Source organism: Pinus tabuliformis, chromosome 5_1 (genome assembly GCF_031772625.1).
Source record: "Pinus tabuliformis cultivar Carrire ecotype Pingquan chromosome 5_1, CPIR1, whole genome shotgun sequence".
NCBI classification, from domain to species: domain Eukaryota; kingdom Viridiplantae; phylum Streptophyta; class Pinopsida; order Pinales; family Pinaceae; genus Pinus; species Pinus tabuliformis.
The window spans coordinates 81720690-81729392 of NC_142305.1; positions in this window are offsets into that span (position 1 = coordinate 81720690).

The following is an 8703-nucleotide window of genomic DNA, read 5'->3' on the forward strand; positions in this document are numbered from 1 at the left end:
TCAAACAATTATGCCTTATAATCCCCAACATAATAGAGTGGTTGAAAGAATGAACAAGACAATCTTAGATAGGGTATGCTCCATGATTTTTTTCAAGAATGTTAAACTTATGTTTTGGGCTGATGTAGTTCTATGTGTTGTGTATATAAAGAATATGTGTTCATCTAATACTATTAGAAACATGACTCCTTATGAAATGTGGTATGGACAGATTCCTTTGGTAAAGCATCTCAGGGTCTTTGGTTCCACCTATTATGCCATGATACCTAAGAAACAAAAAACAAACTTGGTGCAAAGAGTTGTAAGTATGTCTTCTTGGGGTATTCAAATATCTCTAAATCATACCATCTCTATGATGAAGTTAATAAGAAGTTTGTAGTATATAGAGATGTGATATTTCTTGAATCTTCCAAGGCTGACAATGTTGTTGTGCGGCATCTTAATCATTTGGATAGATTCAAACATGCCAAGTCTTTTCAAGAATTTGATAATGAGATTCCACATCTTGAAGGGGGGTTTCTTATGGTAGATCAATCTATGTAATCTTCTTCTGAAGCACTCTCTCCCCCATATGAAGCTCCAGCCATTGATGATACTTTCAGTGATGTAATTGACAGAATTGGGAGACTAAATCTTGACTCAGACCCTAATCCATTAACTGAGCAACCTAGGCCATCTCTGAAAGGTCCTCCAAAATGGCTGCCAAAGACACTTTAAAGTGTTCATCCTAATGAGGTTGGAAAGAAAGGAACAAGAAATTCAACCAAGAAAAATGGAGGCGATGTAGATGATTCTGATTCACCTATTGATATGTATGTTTCTTATAATTGTGAACTGAATTTGTCTTCATATTTTGAACCAACTTCCTTCAAAGAAGTCACTTCTCATGATGAATGGAAATAAGCGATGCAAAAAAAGTATGATGCCTTGATAAAGAATGGCACTTGGAAGTTGGTTGATCCTCCATTGGGAACCAAACCAATAGGCTACAATTGGGTCTGCAAGAAACAAGTATAAAATTGATGCCTCACTTGACAAGCACAAAGTCAGGCTTGTGGCAAAAGGTTTTGCACAGAAGGAAGGGGTCGACTATGAGGATATTTTTTCCCCCACAACAAAATGGGCTACCATCCGGGCACTCTTTGCTTTGGCAGCTCAAAACAGTTGGAAAGTCCATCAAATGGATGTAAAAATTGCTTTCTTGAGTGGAGATCTGAAAGATAATGTTATGTCCCATCTAGAAGGATTTGTTGTGAAGAGCCGAGAACATAAAGTATGAAAGCTTGTAAAATCCTTGTATGGCCTCAAGCAAGCACCACAAGCCTGGTATGAGAAGTTAACTGATCATCTTCTGAAACTCAACTTCAAACATTATGATCTTGATGATGCAAATTTGTTTTACAAGAAAGTTGAAAAAATAATTGTATATCTTGTGGTGTATGTAGATGATGTTTTGATGACAGGGAATAATGAGAATTATATTGCATCCATAATGAAGGAATTGAGGAAATGTTTTGAAATGAAAGACTTGGGGTATGTTCAATGCTATCTTGGTATTGCGTAACTCAACATCTGAATTTTATATTCCTCTCTCAGAAGAAGTACATTGGAGATTGTTGAACAATTTGGCATGGTTGAGTGCAATCCTTTGACTACTCCAATGGAACATAACTTAAAGCTCACATCCACTAAAGGAAAAGAATTTGAGGATGCAACAAAGTATAGACACTTGTAGGAAGTCTCAACTACCTAACTACTACGAGGCCAAACATGTCATTTGTTGTTGGAATCTTCTCCAGGTTTATGCAAAAGCCTTATGAGGTACATTGGTCTGCTAGGAAAAAAGTTCTAAAATACTTGAAGGGAACTCAAGACTTTGGACATAAGTATACACAAGTGGGAGACTTCAGCTTGATTGGATACTCTGATTCAGACTTCAATGGAGATAAAGAAATTGGGGTATATACTTCAGGTTATGCTATGAGTCTTGGAACAAGAGTTGTCCTTGGAGGTCACGCAAACAACCATTTCCAGCAGATTCCACAACAGAGGCAGAATATGTGGTAGCAATAGAAGCAATAAAGGAAATTGTGTGGTTCAAGAAAATTTTGAAATATTTGCAGGTGAAACAAGTGCATTCAACTCCATTGATGATTAACAACACTTTTGCACTAAAGTTGGCCAAGAACCCAAAGTTCCATGATCGAATGAAGCACATCAATACAAAATACCATCTGATTTGACATCATGTTGAGGCCAAGACAATCCATCTATGCCATTGTTTGACAACTTAGCAGACTGGAAACATCTTCATCAAAGCACTTGGAAGAGAAAAGTTCGAAAGATTCACAACGATGCTTGGAATCACCAACATCCGTTCAGATTAAGGGGGGAACGTTGACACCTAATCATTGGGATTGGGTGAATATGTGTAAAATAATGTAAATAGGAAATAAGGAGAGTTGGACTATGAATTATAAATCATATGTAATTTTTGTTGATATTGAAGTATTGATATTAAACCATTTCTAAATGAGAAATTAAAATTGACTGAGCATATTTTATATCTAATTTTAATCTAAAATTTAGATAGAGATTTTTTTTTAGTTAGTTTGGTCCTTATATTCCTATCAAATCTTTTAGGGTTCATTAAAAAACAACAAAAAAAATTATAATATATAAAGTACATTGCATTTAGATATGGAACAAAAACTATTTCAGGTTTGTTGTTTATATGTATTTAGATGGTGTACATTATACTACTAGCACAATCATATCAATTAAATTGATAATAAATGTCAATAAGCCTGATGTTTTAAAAGTGTTTTTGACATTTGTTTTTAATTCAAATGAAAAATAAAAAAAATATAACTACTTTTGGATAATTATAACTCTCTATCCCAACTATTATTTTTTTTAGCTTAAATCTCAATTATCCACTTGATAATTAAATTAAAATTTTAAAAATCATATTCTAAAACAAAAATGTCTAAAAAAAAATAAAAATATACCTTTAAAATTCATAATATTTTTTTGGTATACCACAACCAAAATTTACAATTTCATAATCCACGATAGTGATCAAATATAAAATGATAACCCAAAAACACATGTAAAACAATGCCAAAACCAAAACTTACAATTTCATAATCCACGATAGTGATAGAATATAAAATGATAAACCAAAAACCAAAAAAACATGTAAAACAATGTGTTTAAGAAGAATTCTATAAAATTTCATCCAATTTTATTACATATTTGAATCAACATGTATGAATTTAGGAAATATATATTTACAATATGCAAAATATAGGAAAAGTATTTTAATAAAATACTAATGAATGACAAGTTGCACACTTTAAAGATAAGATTGGAGTTCTTATAAATGGTCATTATACATGAGAAATATTGAAATATATCCTATATATTCTCATATCATTTTATGGTTTTTATCTTTGCCGTAGTAATACGGAGTTTAGTGATCCCTTGAATGATGGCACATGGACGTGTATGATAAATGTTTCTGAATAGGTGTTGACTCTGAGAGTACATGGATTTGTATTACAAAATGCTTTTAAAACACGTGTTCACAACTCATGTCAAGTAGGCGTGTACAGTGATCAAATTTCAAGATCTTGTTTTGAATTTTAATTAGGAAAAGTATATTTACATCATTTTTTTATAATAGAAAATTTAAAAAAAAAAAAAAAAAAAACATTTTAATTCACAATAATATATTATTTTTTCGGCCTGGAGTATGCCGTAAAACTGTTTCTGCTTGGCTAAGAGCTCGTCTTCCTCGGACGTAAGGAAACAGGTTAACGGCCCAAGACCCAGAGGCATCTGGCAGGAGTGAAAGCCTGCTCCCTTACGGACCACCAGCGGGTTATTATAGGTGGCGTGGTTTTTTGATAACGGTGATGAGTCAAATCGACATTTAGCAGCCAGAGATGGTTGTCCTCACTATTGGTTGACATGAGTTTGATAGTTTTGCACCTTCGGAAAATATATATATATATATATATATTATCTTTACATTTCATTTAATTTTCAATCAAAATTGATGATGGTTATATTTGGTATTTCAAAAATCAATTCTCTACAATTTTAATGGATTATGGTTATCATAAATTGAATGAAACTTAATGGATTCATTATGGATTCTCGCTATAAATGCGCTCTGCTAGGGTTTCAACTTGTAGCTTCTGAAATTTTTTCACAAGTGTTATCTTCTCAAAACCATAACAATGTTTACCCTCTGCGGGCTCTCTAATAGAAGGCATGAACGCGCAAGCTGGGAGGGGAGAGATCCCCTCCTATCCTAGCATTGCCACAAGCGAGTCAATCATGCAAGGAGGGGTCGTAGGAGTCACGACATCTAATGGATCTGAAGGAGGAGCCAAAGGTACCCCAGTCCTTGGTGCACAATGTCAATCTAGAATACGAGGCCAATGTCTTCCAAGAGTAGTGAAAAAGCTCCGATTTGTGATTCCCAATAACAAACTAGAGAATTATCGAAAATTTATGAAAGATCACGCCTTGATCTATAAGTTTAGAGGCATTTGGCCCTCAAAACGATCTGGTAAAATGGATCCAATTAAAATGGCAACCAAAGGGACATATAGATCTGAAGTTGGGGGCTCGGGGTTTCTTCACAGTGATTTTCACTAGTCTTGAGAATAAGGAGAGGGTTTTTGAAAATGGACCATATTTCTTCTACAATACGAGACTCTTCATGCGCCACTAGGAACAATGCTACAATCCAGACCAGGAGAAATTGGTTGCTCTGGTTTGGGTTTGACTATTCATCCTCCTTGTGGATTTTTGGGATCTAGAAGTATTGGAAGGAATAAGAAACTCTATTGGGAGTTTTATCAAGGTAGTTGACTCAACAAGATGAGGTTGGTATACTTCCTATGCATGGATCTGTGTTTATATGAATATTACTAAACCACTCTTGAGTTTATTGAGTTATAATATCAAGATGATGTATGGTAGCAACCTCTAGACTACGAGCACGTCCCATTTCACTGTAGAAGATGCCATGAATATAGCATGGGGGCTTCACTAGGGGAGAAATACCATACCTCGTGGGTTCATATTGGAGGATATATATTGAAGAAAAAATAGCATAATATATTGGGGGTAAGGGTTTTTATATTGTCAGGTATAAAAAATGGAGCTCGAAGTTAATAAAAAAATATAAAGGGGTATAAAAAATGTTAATGAAAAAATGGATACCTACAATATCTAGTGGAAGTAGAGGTTTTTTAAATTGGGAAGGTATATAGGGTTCGTATTGGCAGGGGGTTAAACAATGTGAATTTTCGGGGTATTTTCCAATATGTAGTCAAATTAGGGGTATTGTTTAATAAGCCACAAACACACGTGATAGGTCAAAGGTTCATTGAGTGAAGCCCCCATGGAATATAGCTACTTGTATAAGGAATTCCCTCTCAATCAACCAGAATCAATGGAGTTGCAGACTGCCGAAGAAACAACCAAGCCACAGGAAGATTCAGAGGTTTCCAGGAGGTCCAAAAGAAAAAGCGCAATGTGAAAGGCCCCCCCCAGCTACTACTCAAATGCAGCCAAGAAAAGCCCTGAGAAGGGACAACCGCTATGAAATCTTGACAGAGGAAGGAGAGAAGCCCAACGAACCTAGAGATCCAGCTAGCAAAGAAAACCCTAGAGCTCTAGTGAAAGGTGGGAACAAACCTAAGAGGGAAACGAAGGATGAACCACATCAAAAATAAACACTAAAAAAATAAGGAGTAAGCAAATATGGAGATAGATGGCTCGAAGGAGGATTTGAGCATAGAAGAATAGATCATGAAAAGGTTGTTGAATGAATGGTAACATTTAGATGAACTTCATCCCTGAAGACCAAAAATAGTTATACAAAGATACTTTTAAGAAGAATATCAACGATAAGGTCGGATCAACAACAATCAGATACGACAGATCAGAGAGAGCGCGAGATAGAGCCCGAATTTGAATAAAACAGGAAAAGGAGGCAAAAAGAGGGGTCGAAAGAACTTGCAAGAATCCATATAGGTGGTGAGGGATCTATTAGTAAATTTGGGATGGACGGTGCCGCTATCAGTGGTTTTCCATCAAATCAATAAGGCTTATTAATGATTATAAACTCCTCAAATGTTAGAGGCCTCAAAAGTCGAGGAAAGCAAAGGTATTTGAAAGACAGGCTCAAAAAAGACAAAACAAGTATAATTATTATTCAAGAAACTAAAATATCAGAGAATAGACTAAAGGATATTGTCAGAGGTCTTAAACGCCATTATGAGGTGCTATCCTCTGGAACCCTATTGAGATCATATTTGAAGACTGGATCAACATTCCATGGATTCTCTCAGGAAAATTTAGACACATTGGTACTCGTGATTGCGCTCTACTGATAGGGTTATATGGGCCTAACATTCCAGGAAAAAAAGGGGATTTCCTCCAAAATATAGGAAAACTAAGAAGGTTGTAATCAGAAGAGTTATGGATTCTAGGCGGTGATCTCAACTTGATCTTGTTGCTAGATGAAAAGAAGGGAGGCATCCGTTGTATAGATGCGTAGATGGAAGCATTTTGAGACACCATTTTGGAGCTACAATTGGTGGATCTTCCCACAAATAATGGTGTGTACACTTGAGCATCTCCTCGACCCCCCCCCCCCCTCCCCCCATTAGGTAGCATCACACCTTGATAGATTCTGGTTTCCAAGCAAGTTATTAGTAGATATATATTCCTTGAAGCATCCATACTCCCTTGTATGGGATCAGACCATTGGCCGATCAAGATGGAGATTGATCTAAAAATCACCCCCAAGAACTTTCCCTTCCGCTTTGAATCATTCTGGCTAAGGGATCGTTCGTTCATGTAAAAAGTAAAAAGTTGGTGGAAAGGAAGCTTAGCTCATGGTAGACTATCACATCCAATTAAAGCCAGCACAATTTCTATTGCATTTATGGAAACAATTCAAAAGCTACATGGAAACCCAAAGATTATTGTAAGAAACAGAGATCCCATTTTCACGAAAAAATTTTGGACATAATTATTTTCTTGTATTGGTACTCAGCTAGCTTATAGCGCATCTTATCATCCTCAATCTGATGGGAAAACTGAGATAGTAAACAAATGTTTGGAAGGATATCTTCGTTGCTTTGTATCTGATAAACAAACATAATGGGTCAAATGGTTGCCTCTGGCTGAATGGTGGTATAACACTTCCTTCCATACTGCAGCAAAAATGACCCCATTTATGGCACTTTATGGATATCATCCACCGTCCATCACATCATATTTAAGAGAAAATTCTAAGGTTCAAGCAATGGAAGATCACATCGAGCATCAACAACAAGTTCTCCAACTCTTAAAGGATAACCTCACTTTGGCGCAAAATAGAATGAAACAATAGGTAGATCAACATCGCAGTGAAAGAAGTTTTGATGTAGGTGACTGGGTATTCCTACGGCTACAACCATATAAAAAAATGTCCCTCAAGCAATCTAGGAAGGATAATAAATTATCACCAAAGTATTATGGTCCGTACAAGGTGTTGCAAAAGATTATTACTATGGCATACAAATTGGAGCTTCCTGCAGCTTTCCCGAGTGCACCGAGTTTTCCATGTTTCATGCTTAAAGAAGGTTATAGGTGACAAACTCCCAGTTCAATCAATACTGCCAGAACTTGATGAGGAAGCAAAAATCATATTGGAACCTGAAGTAGTCATAGAAACGAGAACTCGATAGATACGAAATCGATCAATTTTGGAGTATCTCATCAAGTGGAAGAACTTACCCGCTGAAGATTCCACATGGGAGGGTGAGAATTTTATGTAGAAGCATCTAGAACTACTCAAGCATTCAGGACAACACTTTTTTGAAGGAGAGGGACATTTTAGGTCCCTATAATACTAGTGATTCCTCCATTACTATTGTCATTGTAGCCCTTATTATTATTGGTGTGCCCCTATTAACCCCATATTGTTATTATTGTGCCCCATAGAAGCCCACTATTGTTATTGTTGTGCCTTTATATTATTATTATTATGTCGACTTTGATTATATTATGACCCCTTAGACTCTTATATATAGAAAGGAGGTTTTTTCATTTGATTTCATCCAAGAATTATTCATTTGTGTAATGTAAAGGAGGTTTCCCCCTTGAAGAGGCTGATTTTGAAGGCATTGATCTATCTTTTCTTCTATTTTGTGAGTTGGTTGCATAACAGACGGTTCAGGGAACAAACTAGCCCAAAATGAAGAGATGGAAACCTTGGTGGTGAATCACTTCCATTCCCTTCTTTCTGAACCTCCCCAGGATAGATCAGAAGTCATCTAGAGAATCACTAGACATATTACACAACTCATTTCTAGGGAGAAAACTTGTCCCTCATGCAAGAGGTTACTCTGGAGGAGATAAAGGATGTTGTCAAGGGGATGGAAAAAAATAAATCATTGGGGCCAGATGGATTTACGAAAGAATTATACCAAGCTTCCTAGGACTTCATTGGGCATGACATACTGGAAGTGGTGGAGGAATCTCGTAGAAACCAACAGGTAAGACCTGCTCTCAATGTCACTTTCATTTATTTAGTTGCTAAAATTGCAAATCCTGAGGATCCTCAGGGTTTCATACCTATTTCTTTATGTAATTTCATTTATAAGATCATAGCCACAGTTATTGTCAAGT